This window comes from Apis mellifera, linkage group LG11 (assembly GCF_003254395.2).
Source record: "Apis mellifera strain DH4 linkage group LG11, Amel_HAv3.1, whole genome shotgun sequence".
NCBI lineage: Eukaryota > Metazoa > Arthropoda > Insecta > Hymenoptera > Apidae > Apis > Apis mellifera.
The window spans coordinates 4,036,700-4,051,637 of NC_037648.1; the positions used below are offsets into that span (position 1 = coordinate 4,036,700).

The 14,938-nt window shown below is 23.1% G+C and overlaps 1 protein-coding gene across 2 annotated transcripts in view; it reads right to left on the reverse strand.

Annotated features, from left to right (window-relative positions):
- LOC725924 (leucine-rich repeat-containing protein 24) overlaps positions 1 to 14,938 on the reverse strand; it is a 503,999-nt gene that overhangs the window by 452,780 nt on the left and 36,281 nt on the right. The window contains exon 2 of one of the 2 annotated variants that reach the window (XR_001705015.2): positions 14,242 to 14,808. The exons of the other annotated variant lie outside the window; for it this stretch is intronic. The gene's annotated coding sequence lies outside the window, so the exon portion shown is untranslated. Of the gene's footprint in view, positions 1 to 14,241; positions 14,809 to 14,938 lie in introns of those variants that run through there. 2 annotated transcript variants of the gene reach the window in all.

Sequence of the window (14,938 nt, forward strand, 5' to 3'; positions counted from 1 at the left end):
AATAATTTATCAAATATTATAATCATATATTATTTAATTAATTATACAATATACAAATCACTAATATGAATGAGAATCAAGAATTAGCAATTATTATTTTTTATATTTAATTTAAATAATTTTTAATAAATTATTAAAAAATTTACTGTTTCAAATGAATTTTTTCAAATAATGCAATATTTATATTATATATTATCAATTCTTATTCGACAATAAAGAAGGCAAATTCTTTTCATAAAGAGTGTCATCTGAAACCATTTGAAAATATTTCCATATTATTTATATGACATATGTATTGATATCAAATATACACACACACACACATATATATATATATATATATATATATGTGTGTATGTATATATATATATATATATATATATATATATATATATATATATATATATATATATATATATATATATTTCACAATAGCGAAAAATCTTCAAAATCTTCAAAATGCCAATATTTATTAAAAATATTAAAATATAATAATATTTTTTAAATACAAGACAAATTATTAAAATGAAATACAATAATAATAGATTTTAAACTAATAATTATATATCTTTTTAATGTTAATTTATTGAATACAAAAATTAATTAATTAAAATATGTATAATACAAATTACATTTAGATTAATTTAAAATCGAGATAATTTTCTTTACATATCAATAATTAATTTAATCGCTGCAGTAAAAACATTTTGTTGTTTGTCTAAAATATAAACTATCTGAATCGAAATCTCCACGTTCAATAATCTTTGAGAATATCATGTTTGATAATAAAAAAAATTGCAAAAAAAAACTATCTCTTCTCAAATTTTATTAATTTTGAATAAGTTATAGAAAATAATATTTATATTTTTAATAATTTTTTCTATATATTATCATCGATTGACTTTAGTTTCTGAGATATATTGCGAAAAAATTGATTTTATTACATAAAATTTCATCTTAATATTCTACGATTCAATGAATTTTTTGAATATTTGAAATATTCGAATCGTTTGCTTTATAATTCTTTTATAAGCAATATTAATATATATAATATTAATTAATATTTATAAGCCCTACTAATTATTAATTTTATTATGATCAGTGATATGTGGGTGATATGGGCTGATATGTGCGGTGTTAAATCATCCTGAGTTTCTAACTATCGATGAATAAAACTTGATTGATGCTCTAAATGAACTGAATGATATGAATTGAATTGAGAGTGAATATTAGACTATTAATTTATTAATCTATTAATTGATACAAATTATTTATATAAATATATCATGGCATCTAAAATGTAAAACGGAATGAATCAATATCATCACGTTTAACCTCTTTATAAAGATCCATGCAATCTGTTGCGTCGCAGCAGTATACCAAATCGTTCGATCTTCAAAACCCAATGAAACACATAAGGATAAATTTATAATATAGTTATTTTTAAGTGAAAGTTTTTGAAAGAATTTTTAATAAATTATACGATCTTAAGATCTCTTCATCTTTAATAGCTGCAGATGTGTTACAAATCAGACGCTCCAAAGAGTAATTCTGAGGATAATTTGTCTCTGTAATCAGAAGACGATTTCCAGATATCGCGAGTTTTATTTCGCGAGTTACCAACCTCCAATACTGGAAGGAGCAGACATAATCGTCAATGTATTTTGATTGGTTTTTTAAAAAAATCAAGATCACCGATCAAACCAAAGGATGCAGCAACGAGATAAGCAATGGAAAGATGGAATAAATTCAACCACCGCGAAAAAAAGATCAAGTAGTAAATAGAAGTTACTTCAATATCAATGGTATTCTTATTTCTTATCTGAATAGCAATCATCTCAACGAAATTTAGCATCATTAAGTTGAAATTGAATCGCTAGGAGTACCACAATAATGTGTAATCGGAAGGCCCTCATCAGAATTAAATTATATAAAATATATAAAACAACCTTGAACTATTATTAGTTGTAATTATTACTGTACAAGTTACAATGATAGCAACATTTATCAGAATGTAAGAATGATTTAAAGGATTTCTTTATAGATACTATTGGTAAAATTAGCTTATATTTTATATTTTAGGCATCAATTATTATTTATATATATATATATATATTTATATTAAGAAAGACAAATAGCAGTCATATGTTGACGCACATTTTCATATAAACATAAATTCTATGTAATAGTAAGAATCTAAATTAATAGAATAATAAATTTTTCCCAGTTAACAATAATTATTATTTTGGATAATTATTTTTATTCCAATATTAAATATCTCCAACTCATTAGAATTTATAAGGAAATAAATTTTTAACTGATTTATTTATTATACGTTTTGATTATATATTGTCGTCATGCATTTATAGAAAATAAATAGTAGTTGTATGTTATTATATATGTATAAACAAAATTCTATATAATAATAACAATCTTTTGTTCCATTGATCACGAATGTTGCATGTCATTTTATGTTTACTTACATCTTTGCGTATGATAAGTTCGAAAGAGATCAATCAAAGAAATAGTACAAAATTCTAGTTCACAATTTTTTAGTTTGAATATGAAAATCCATGATTTCTGAAGTTTTAAAAAACTAAAAAATATATTTTTTCTAATAGATATTTCATCATTTATATCAATCACTGTTGATGCTCGAATGTAATACAATCAACTTGACAAATTGTTTATTTTAAATCGTAACGGAATAACTGTGACAAAAACTTTGTCGCGAGAAAAATTTCAAAAAAAGAAGGAATATCAAAAATGATAAAAATTCACCAATTACTTTTTGAATCGCAAAAAGTTGCTCAAAATCTTCCGTATATCCAACAATCATCGAAATCGGAAAGTAAATAACTTTTCTACAACTATCTTTTTGTTCAAAATATTCCACGCTATAACATAAACTGACTTTAACTCGATATTTTCGCGATCCAATGCGAACTGTCTCCATTCTTTCACGTCGAGTGTCCGCGTGTGGACCCGCGTCATCGAGGCGGAAACAGTGGCGAGGATGACGGTCTCTATCGGGGTATATGGGAACTTGGAAACTCGCTACGATCCATCTTCTGCGTAGAGAGGCCCCGCCGCGTTACATCGCCGCGAGAACAACGAACCTAGAATATCCCGAATTGATAAACACCGGCAGTTCCGCTCGTCTATCGGATATTCGAGCACCCTGCTCGCTTCGCCTCTCTATTTCCCCGTTATCTCGCCGCCGTTCCACGCTTCCAACTATCTCTCGACCGTTCAAGCAAATGGAATCTCTCTCGATTGCATCGTGCTTGGAGATGTTTCCATGTTCTTCCGCCCGTATATCCGTGAGTCGCGACGATTCGAACCTCTTGCTCCTTGCACGCGGTTTATTAGAAATCTGATTGAATAATTATTGGCCGAAATTCAGCAAACTTGGATTTAAATAGAAATTCGGATGAAATTCAAGCGATTAATTCTTTGGGCAAGATAGAATTGATGGAGTCGAGTCCTAATGAGACTCGAAAACGATTTCGACCTGCTTTTTTTAATTTGATTATCGATTATCAGAAATCTCAAATTTTTTTCAAATGTTTTTTGTCCCATCTTTCTTTGCAGAAACTCAATTGATGGAAAGAGTAAAATATAGAAGGAGATATCTTTATGATTTCTCGGTTATGGAAGTATTCTCATTTATGGGATTTGAAAAAAAATGAAAATTTTCTTTTCTTCATTTTTGAGTCGATTGAAATATTAATAATTGTGATAATTGCTGAAGTCATATTAATGTTATTTTTTTTTTTTGAATCATTATCATATTGATGTCAATTACACGACATCTAAACAATATTAAAACAAACAAGATATTCTAAACTTTTTGTTAAAATAAGAAATTTTTTTATTGCAATTTGTACAAAAAGTAACAAAATCCCTTTTATCCTTTTATTACATTTCGTATAATTTTCTTTTAGCGAAGATAAGTGAATAAACTTCGTTTTGGGGCACCGTTATTTTTTATTCATCGAATAGTACCAAAAAGCACGAAAAAAGTGTTTTTAAAAAAAAAAATAGTGCCCCAGAAATTTAATCGAATTCCCAGAGTTTTCTCCTCTATCCTAGAATTGAACGATTGCATGATAACTGAAGATATCGATGGATGACCGATCGAATTCTCGTTAACGTCTCTCCAATCCCTATAAATCACCAATCCAACCCATGTTACATGTTGTAATTATCGACGACATTGGGATCACAAATAGAACCGAGAATAAAATTAATCATAGGAATCATATAGGTTACCAAATATGCAAGTATTTTATTGATAATCTTCTATCTATCCACGGAATGTGGGCATTGCTCGTTGAATATACAAGAATTTTCCCTGATTGGATTCCATCTCGCAATTATCTCGAATTCGCTGCTAATTATCTCTACCCATGTAATCTGATTCATCGATTTCTATTCATCCATAACCATTCCTCGTCTTTCTCTATTCGGATAAATCGAACTGATAATCTCTCAGAAATTTATTATGCCTAAGCAAATAAATAAGCAGTATAAAATTAACTTGTAAGTTTGATGCTTATAATATACTTAGTCCTATAATTTTCTATCTTCCTTTGTTATCCATAAATCAAATTGGAAACCAATCAAAAATGTGTTTCGATATCTGAACATAATCTAATTTAATTAATCCAATCTAGATAAATGACAGTAAATTAATATTTCTATTAATTAATATTTTTAATATATTTGGTCCCATTAATCTTACAATTCTAATATTTTTTTTTATAAATCAAATTGATAGCTGCAATTAAAAAAGTATTTTTAATCTAATCTAATGTGATAAATAAATAATACAAAATTAACTTTCAGATCTAATACTTGCAATATATTTAGTTCTAACACTATCTTTCTTTCTCTCTTTTTCTCATATTTGCCTTATTTGAATAGATAACTACTTAGAAATGTATTTCTATGTTCAAAGATAACCTAATCTAATTTAATCTAATAAATGAATGATACGAATTAATTTCGAGACTTAATATTTACGATATACTATATTATTGTACATTACATTACTATAATTGAATTAGTAATTATTCAAAAATATATTTTCATGCAATTTAATCTGATAAATAAATAGTATTAAATTAACTTTTAAACCTAATATTCGCTCGATATATTTGTACTATCCTATTGCTACAATTTTTTTTTTTATCCTAAATAAATTGGAAATAAAACTGAAAATCAATTAGGAATGCATTTCGATATTAAACAAATAAACAATTTAATTTAATTCAAATAAATTACATTTGATGTATTTAATTTCATCATTATAATTATAATTCTTTTTATTTTTCTTTCTTATCTAAATAAATCAAATTGGTTTTAGAGAATATTTTTTTAGAGAATATTTCAATAAATCAACTTCAATCTGATTTAACCTAACTTGATACACTAATACCAAATCAACTTTTAAATTAAATATTGCGATATACTCGTTCCCATCGCTGCAATTTCCGATCTTTTTTGTTTATCTAGAAATCGAATTGGTAACCGCTCAAAATCGCGTTTCGCTGCCTACACGCGACTTCCTGATCGACACTGGATATAGGATAGAATGTAAGAAAGTGAGGGAATTTCGTGTCACGAACGAATTATCCACCAACTTGATTAGACAATTAGCGTACAAACTATTGAAGAAACGCATGAACGTTTTAGATCGAAATTACGTGTCTCGTAGATTTATATGTGTGTTACGTAACTAGAGATCCCGTAACAAACAATCTCATGCAACTTCGATCTTGTTTGATTCGTTGAGTAATCACTTGAAATTCGATTTTGAGCTAAGGTAAAATTTCATAAAGAAAATTTTAACAAGATTTGTATCAGTATCTACAATTTAGGTAGATTCAGATAGAAAGTTCTGTCATTCGTAGTAGAAAAATATAATATAATTATTTATCAAATCTGTATATATGTAATTATTTAAAAACGATAAAAATGATTAATGAAAGATTTAATGAAATTGATGACTTATATTAGTATATTAAAGTTATATATGAAATTTTTTTTTATTATATTATATGTTTATTTATTATATATGTTTTTTTATTATATTTTACATTTTATTTTCAATTTTCATTTTTATAGTCATATCAAAATATTACGCTATTATAAAATATAATATATTGAAATTTAATTAATTACTAGATAATAGAAGAAAGTAGAATAGATAATAGAGGAAAGAATAATAATATGGTTAGTTTTATATTTCTCTTTTGAATCTAATTTGTAAATTAAATTGTTGAGTTTATATGTGTAAAGGTTTGATTCATATCTTGTATATTTATTGGGTGTTATTAAATGCGATCGCTATTTCGATTCTGTTTTGTCTGTTTCTCTTTTTGACCCATCGTGCAACACGACATAATAAGCTCAGCGTAATAGAACAAAAGTACGATCGGTACGATCCATATCTATATAATATAGTATAATAATTATTATAAATTAATTATATGATTAATAATATTTATTATATTATATTTATCAAATATATTTTTTTTTAGTACATATTTTTTATTTTAATCAAATCATTTCACAATTTATTCCTTAATATAAATTGTTGTTGAAAATGTGTAAAATGCACTTCCATTAAAATAAGAAACTTTTATAAATAATAATAAAAAATTTTTAAGTAATTACAAACTATTCATATAAAAGTTTCAAACATATAACTACAAACAATTTTTAATTAAATCGAATTTGTGAAAAATATATTGTACTAAACAGAACTTACGTAAAAATGTAACAACCAATATATCTTTTGTAATATATCTATATATCAATATGTGTATATAAAAAAAAGCATGATAAAAGAGAGAAAGAGAAAAAAGAGGAAAGAGGATTTAACAAATATTATAGAAATAAGTCATTTCAATAATTTTAACAAAAATTAAGATAAGATAATGATTTTTTAAAAATTATAAAAAATATTTCTTCGATGAAATATATAAACAAAAATCATATCATTATTATCTGTTCATAATTTAAAAATAAGAAATTAATTCATATAATTCCACTATAATAATTTGATTATAATAAGTAAGATGTAATAAATATATTACATTTTATTATCAGAAAATGACTATGTCAAAAAATAAATTTTGAGGCTTCTTTATTTTTAGCTCAGAATTTTTTCAAGATCATTTATTTTATTTGTATGATTTCCAAAGGCTATATCCTTTAAATTATACAATATATTAATACGTAAATTTTCAAAAGATTAAGTAAAAAATTATAAATATGAATTTCACATCTATTACGTATAACATATAATACATATAAGCTGCTCAACTTCTTCAATTTACAAGAAATATATTATTTCTCAGTAAAATGAAAAATAAATTTCGTTTTAGAGGTTAAGTTACAATCAAACTTCAATTATTGAAACTAATAGAAGATTTATATGCACATGATAAAATTTTTGGATAACAAAAATAATAGTTTTCTTTAAACTAAATTCTATATATTTTAAACCAAATAAATAAACAAGAATATAGATATATTAAAAAATAGTATGAAAATATATTAAAGAGTAAAAATATATTAAAATATATAAATTTAATATAGTGTAATTTATATATATTTATATAATTTATTTATATATTAATTATATAAATATTTATATATTTATACAATTTAATATAAATTTAATATAATGTAATATAATTTTTTATTTATAAATAATATATATAAATATATTTATAAATAATTCTTTGAAATTTACTTCATTTTTGTTATATTTCAAAATTATTTCCAAAAGCTAATTGCTTTAGATCAAGAAAAAAGATCTCTATCATCGATTTCTTGATTGAAAATTCTATTTACAATATTGTAGAGAATTTTCATCGATTTTTGTTCTGCAATTATTTTTTTTATCAAATTTAAATCTATCATATCATTATTAGCTTTGTTTCAATTTGAGTTGTTCAAATTATTATTTTCTGCTAACGTTAAACATTTTCTATAATATTATATAATAGTCTATATTTCATAAATAATTTTTCATTCTTTATTTTCATATTTTGATGTAATAATTTATCCTATTTTTATTTTTATTTTTTATATTTTTATATTATCTTTTTATTTTTTATATTATTATTTATTTAAATTTATCACACTTTCACTTCTTCATTTTTTTAAAAATTTCACATTTTATTTCAAACAATTTTTATAGAATCATTATCATAAATTCTCTGCATAATTCGAATGTAAATAGTATAAAAAATATTACGACAAGATTGTTTCAATAGCTTTGTTAATTTTAATAGAAACAGATAAATACAACATGGAATACATATGTAATGAAATGTACTGTATGGATAATAGAAAATTACGATGAAATATCTGGATAATAGTAAGTTTAATAACATTCAGATAATGTGGCGCGGTACATTGCTTATATTTGTTACTAGTGATAAATATATTTCATTTAATATGAATATTTTTATGTTTAATTAATTAATAAATGAAACATTTTTAATTATATTTTAAATAAAATATTAATAATAATTATTTTTTATTTTTAATAAAATTTTATGTCATTACATAAAGCGTAATAACAATACATATATATAAAGTTATTTTTTTTACGAGATAAAACAAAATTTTAAATTATAAAATATTTAAAATTTAATTTATTCTCATATCTGTAAGAAAAAATTCTTAGATAAAATTTTATTCAAAACATAAAAATATATTAAGATTTCAAAGCTTCTTTTACTTTAAAAAGATTTTTGGTAAAAGAATATCGTGCCATATATAAATTATTGTGTTTTAAGTGTTTTTAAATGCATAAATTTTCATTCGAATAAAAATTTTCAAGTTAAGTAAATTTTTAATATGGATGTTCAAATTATTATAAGCCATATCACATTATTTGATTAAACATTTTTATTATAAAATAAAAAATATACAAGATAGTTAATTTAACAGAAAAGCTTCATAATATTATTTTTTCTTTTATATCATTAAATTATTTTTAATTGAGTAGTTTTATTTTTAATTTTAATAAATCTGCATAATAATATGATAATAATTATATTTTTAATTACAAAAAATGATTTAACTAAACAAAATTAGCATATCAAAAATATTAAATATAATATTCTGAATAATACAAACATTCTATATTATTTATATTACTTGTTATTATCATTTTTTTTCTATTTTCGATTTTTTTTTTTCATGTCATCGATTCTACAGTTACCATTATCTATGAGCACTCTATGGAGTTCATTAAAGGAAGTTGTTTGTACATCACAGAGAAAGATCGCTATTAAAAAAAAAAAAATGTTAAATAAAACTAATTTTCATTAAAAAAAATTTTAATTTTAAAATTTCATAAAAAATTTAAATTTTCAAATTTCATAAAAAATTTAAATTTTCAAATTCATTATCTTGAATACTTTTTTTTTAAGATTACAATTTCCTCGAATGTTTCATTAATTCTTAAAACGAACGATGTATTTATATATCATGCTATACTTATAGTTCAACTTTGTTCTATGCTAAAAAGAAAACTTGAAAAAATGAAGTCAAAGAGTATGAAAATAAAAGCTATAAAATAAATCCAGATGTACAATTCCTTATTAAATTAAAACAGTTCAGATATCGACAATTTTTGATCAAAATTTTTTTTTTGTTTCTTTAATTTTATGGAGAGTTGAAAATCTTTTTTTGATTAGAAAAAAAAATTTTCAAAGAATACGAATAATAAATCTATCTGTATATGATGTTATTTTTTCCTCTTCAATTAGGTACGCAATAGGTTTCCATAGTAAACCTATTTTTGTTTTAATTAACGATCATTAGCACTCGTGCGCGTGTAATTAACGGTTTCGCAGAGTGACCAATGGCAAGTAAAAATGTGGTAATTACCGCAATCTACGAAATATAATGATAAAACCGAGATAACCAACCTCGTTAATATTCGTCGATGTACCCGCAAATTTCATTTGCGACCAATAATCATCGCTGAAACTCTGTGATTTTGCGTGTCGTTTGATTAATTATCGATAATCAATGGGACCTGTTCTGATTACCTTTTTTTTTTCAGAATAAACGAAAGATATTTCACTTCTCTCTTGTGAAGATATTGTTATCAATATTTGAACGTACTGTTTGTTTGTTTTATTTATTTTATTTATATTTTTTAAAAATATTTAAAAATATTCATATAGATAAAATCAATTATTTCAAAATAGTAAAATATATATAATGTTATATAATTATAAATTTTTTTTTTCATTATTTTTTATTGAACTTCAATTTTACTTAAAAGTTCAAATTTGTTTCAGTCTAATAATCTAGTGAAATAAATGATTCACATTATCATAGTTATCTCAAATTATTTGAATTCAATTCAGTTAATGTTAATACGATCAAACTTCACATAAATTTGTACAGTTGAACTTCACTTGTCCTTCAAGAGGAAAGTGTTTCACTTTCAAAAGTGAAAAAAATTGTTAGTTTTCTTTCAAAAAGTTGAAAGAAATTCAATTTCAAACTTCAATATTATACTTGAAACTTATTTAAATTCAAATAAAATAAGCGGTTCACATTATTATAGATATTTTAAATTACTTGAATTCAATTTAATTGACTTTGTAAATCCTTCAATGCTCGAAATTTATATTGGAAAAACAGTTTATAAATTTTTTATAAACTTTTAAAGAAAATTTAAAAGAATCCCAATTCCATTTCAAGTTTAAATGTTTTGATTTCAATTCCATTTGATCTTGAAATAATCTTTTATTTCTTAAATAAAATGAGTGATTCACATTGTTCAAATTGCCATATTCTTCGAATTTAAATTAACTTGATTAATCTAAAGGAAACTAAAAAAAAAATAACGATTTTTAGTTTAATTATATATAAAATACTAATTATCACATTGATATGCAATAAGATTATCTAAAATAAAAAATATTCATTTGTATCGGTATCAATCTCGCTAATTACATATCCGTTAAAAAAATTAATATTTAACAACGCAAAAATCCATTTGATCTACCATATTTAAAAACAAAATTTTTTTACACAGAATCAAATAGGGAAAACTGCCAAAACAATAATAGGTAAAAAGTCGCGTAGCAACTGCAACTAGAGCAAAATAAAAAGATGAAAAATACGAGGAATTAAATGAACAATCGTGTCGATACATATCCCGTACGTATTGGCTTCGAACTATTTTACACAGACCATCGATTCTGTCAACTTATTGGCTGCGCTTCGAACCCGATAAGGCTTTCTAAAGTTATCAGAAAATTGATGGAATTCGAATACGCATATATCGAATACCACGCATTCCTTTCTTATACATTGCGACCGTTTAATTCCTTTTTCCTTTTTCTTCACTTCCATTTTACTCTCTTTCTTACATGCGATTTTATTGATCGTTTACAAAAAAATGCGCTTATGAACGTTGTAAATTTAATATTCGTAAGTTTTCATTCTTCTCTTCAGATGTAGCAAAATTTTAACGGAATTTACTTTACGCGAGTATTTACATATATGATATATATGTATATATAAATATATAAATAATAGGCATTAATTTACTATAATTCAATGTGAAATTCAATTTATAGTACAATTTATAGCAATTAATATTATTTTCAGTCGAAAATTTTTAGGATATTAAGTAAATAGTAATAAATATTTATGATTTTAGAATTTTTATTTTCCTTTCCGCTCAATATAATTAATAATAGATTATAAACTTTTAATGATAATTAGAAAATTATTAGGTTAATTTCAGCCGAAACTTTTATCTAAAAGAGGTCTTCGTGATTTCATTAGTAAAGAATGTGAATATAGTAAGATGATCAAAATCAAGAAGTGATCAAAGTGTCACTGATAGAGGCATTTTTCAAACGATCAAATGAAATAAAGCTTTAACAAATTCGATTCAATCATATAGTTATCAATATTAAATATTACTAAAGTTCATTAAATATATAATCAGAACGATTATTACGACGTATATATTTCAATCAATATTATTAATGTATTATTAAAGTCAAAACAAGTTGAATAAATATTGATAAAAAATATTCAATTTTGAATTCAAGTTGAGAGAGAGAAAAAACACTGTATTTCATTTGAATTACACAATTATTTTCTAAACTATTTGTTATTAAAGAAAGTTTTAAGTAAAACTTATTTTGTTTATTTTAATAGATAAATTTCGGAATATATTTTTTTATCACATTAAATTATGGATGACATTTTATCAAAATGGAATTTGATTTTCCAAACAAAACTATGTTTTTATTCAAATGGGCATGCAGTCTATTCTGTGACGAATTAATTGATTTAAACATGTTCCCAAGATCATTCAAAAATATTTATTATCGTTTAAAACTTGTAACATAGTTTACTATCATCACTAGTATTTTTGGTTAACATGACTATTATTATCTATAACGAAAAACTTTATACATATTGAAGAATACATTCTAAATGTATTTATTTTTTTTATAAGAGAGCATGTAAAAAATAATTGTGAAGATCAAATAAAATTATATATTTTTTTATATGATTGATATTTTTTATAAAGATATTTTAACTCAATTATATAGAGTAATCATTAACTTAAAATATATTTTAATTTGATTTTTATAAAACTTAATATATAAAAAATAAGAAAAACATGAAAGCACAAATATCACTTTCTTTTTTTCAATAAATTTTACAAAATTAAACTTAAAATGTCTTCTAACATTTCTATTATATAATATTAAAATATACAATTTTATTTATGTCTTTTACATTTTCATCTACAAAAAAAAAATAACATTAGAATATGATAATCTTTTAATATAATTTATATGTATATATGAAAATTTTTTGCAAATAAACATTTCATTAAAAGTTATGAGAAAATATTCAAAATAACAACTCTAGATAATTTATTGTAGAGTACAAACTAACTATATATTTGAAAATAAAACTATTGATAGTTGTTTTTGAAAGAATTTCATGTAATTTCTTATAAAGCATTCATGAATTTTTTATTATATGACATACTTTTATTTGTAGAATCTACTGATAAAATTTATATAGAAAAAAATTTCAATATACTATTACGTATACAGTGTGTTATTATAGATATTTGTGAAACATATATTTGAGAATTTTGAAAATCAAAATTGACAGAAATATTCATTAAGATATATTTATTAAGCTATAAGTCATTTAAATTTGTATTAGATATAAAAGTTAGACGTTTTACTTCTGTTTAGATATTAATTTTTTTATTCATTTTCAGATCTTTTTTTCAAAATATTTTTTTGTATGAATTTTTATATGTTTGTTTATTTATGTTTAAGAAATATTCACAATTTTTTTAAATAAAAAAATTAAAAATAAATTTAGAAATATTCAATTAATTTAAATCAATTTGTAAAATTCTTTGCAAAAAATTGTTAATTGACATATATTAAAATTCGATTAATTTTTATTTTTTCATATTAATAAATAAATTTTTTTTAAAATCTTAAATAATTTATAAATTATTTTTATTTTCTTATAAAAAATTTTTAAATAATCTTTAAATGTAAATAAATATGTAAATATTTATGTATTTGTATTATATGTAAAAATGTGTAAATAAATAAAAATTCAAATTTAAAAGATCTTAATTTTTAAAAAAAAATTTTGTTTATTGAAATATTTTCATATCTTTTTCATTTTCTTTTTAAGAAATAAACATTTTATTTCTTAATATTTTAGTAGAGTTAAGTATTCGTAGATTGTGGTATATTTATAGAAAATTTAAATATATAGAAAAATGTATATAAGAGACACAAAATATTCAAAATAAAGTAAATATTGTTAATTATACGCACATATTCAAAAAACAGATTTTCTTTTAAGCTTCATTTCATTAGTCGAGTTAAGAATATTAATTTGCATAAATATTCGTACTTATAAATATGAATATCCTTTTAACCCTTTATAACTTAGAATTCATATATTCATTTATCTTTATACTTTTTAAATTTTTCTTATATTTATTTTTTTCACTTTATTCTTATATTTTATTCATTCATTATCAAGCTGGCGATATACAATTTATTTACAACGATTTAGTTATTTTCGAATAAAATAAAAAAATAATAATCGATTGAAACTCTTTCTTCTCGCAAGCAAAAAAAATTCATTCAATAGAAGGTTAAAAAAAATCACTAGATACCAAATAAAAACTTCTCTTAAAATTTATCTTTTACCAGATGCGCGGTATTACATACGATATTTCCATAGTCATTGCAATATTAAATGAAGTTGACCCACACATTTCCAGGTCATTTCCAAGCTCGATGCGATCATTGAGATCAATCACGATCCATCGATCGGTGGATCGAATCATGCGTTAATATCGTTGAAGTGATGGAGTTTCGCAGGCGTTTGGGACGTGACATACCCCGTGGAACATCAAACCACAGGATCATTTCATTCTTCTTCGGGAAGCCGATAATCGGCCACTGTCCGAATTGACGTGGGCAAAAAGTAGATGCGGTCAGCTTTGTTCTGGCCTGCGGCAACGCTTGCTCGTGATTGGTAGTTTAGAAGGGTTGATGCACCACACCGGGGGATTTTTCAAACGTCCGACTGACTTTTTGCGACGCCGTCAACTTAATTTCCATCGTGTTTGCTCTTGTTTCTCGTTTGCGTGCCCGTTTCGTCGAGATTGAAGCACCTAGGCTCTCTGCTTGTTTAATCCCTCTTTCTATCGCTCACTATCTCCTATTTTATGTGTACCTAAGGCAAATTTATATAAAGATAGTGAGTAAAATAGTATTTTAAATAAAAGATATTTATTTTCTAAAATGCATTATAATTTAATCAATAAACAATTATTTATTTTTATGTTAATCGAAATACTATTTGA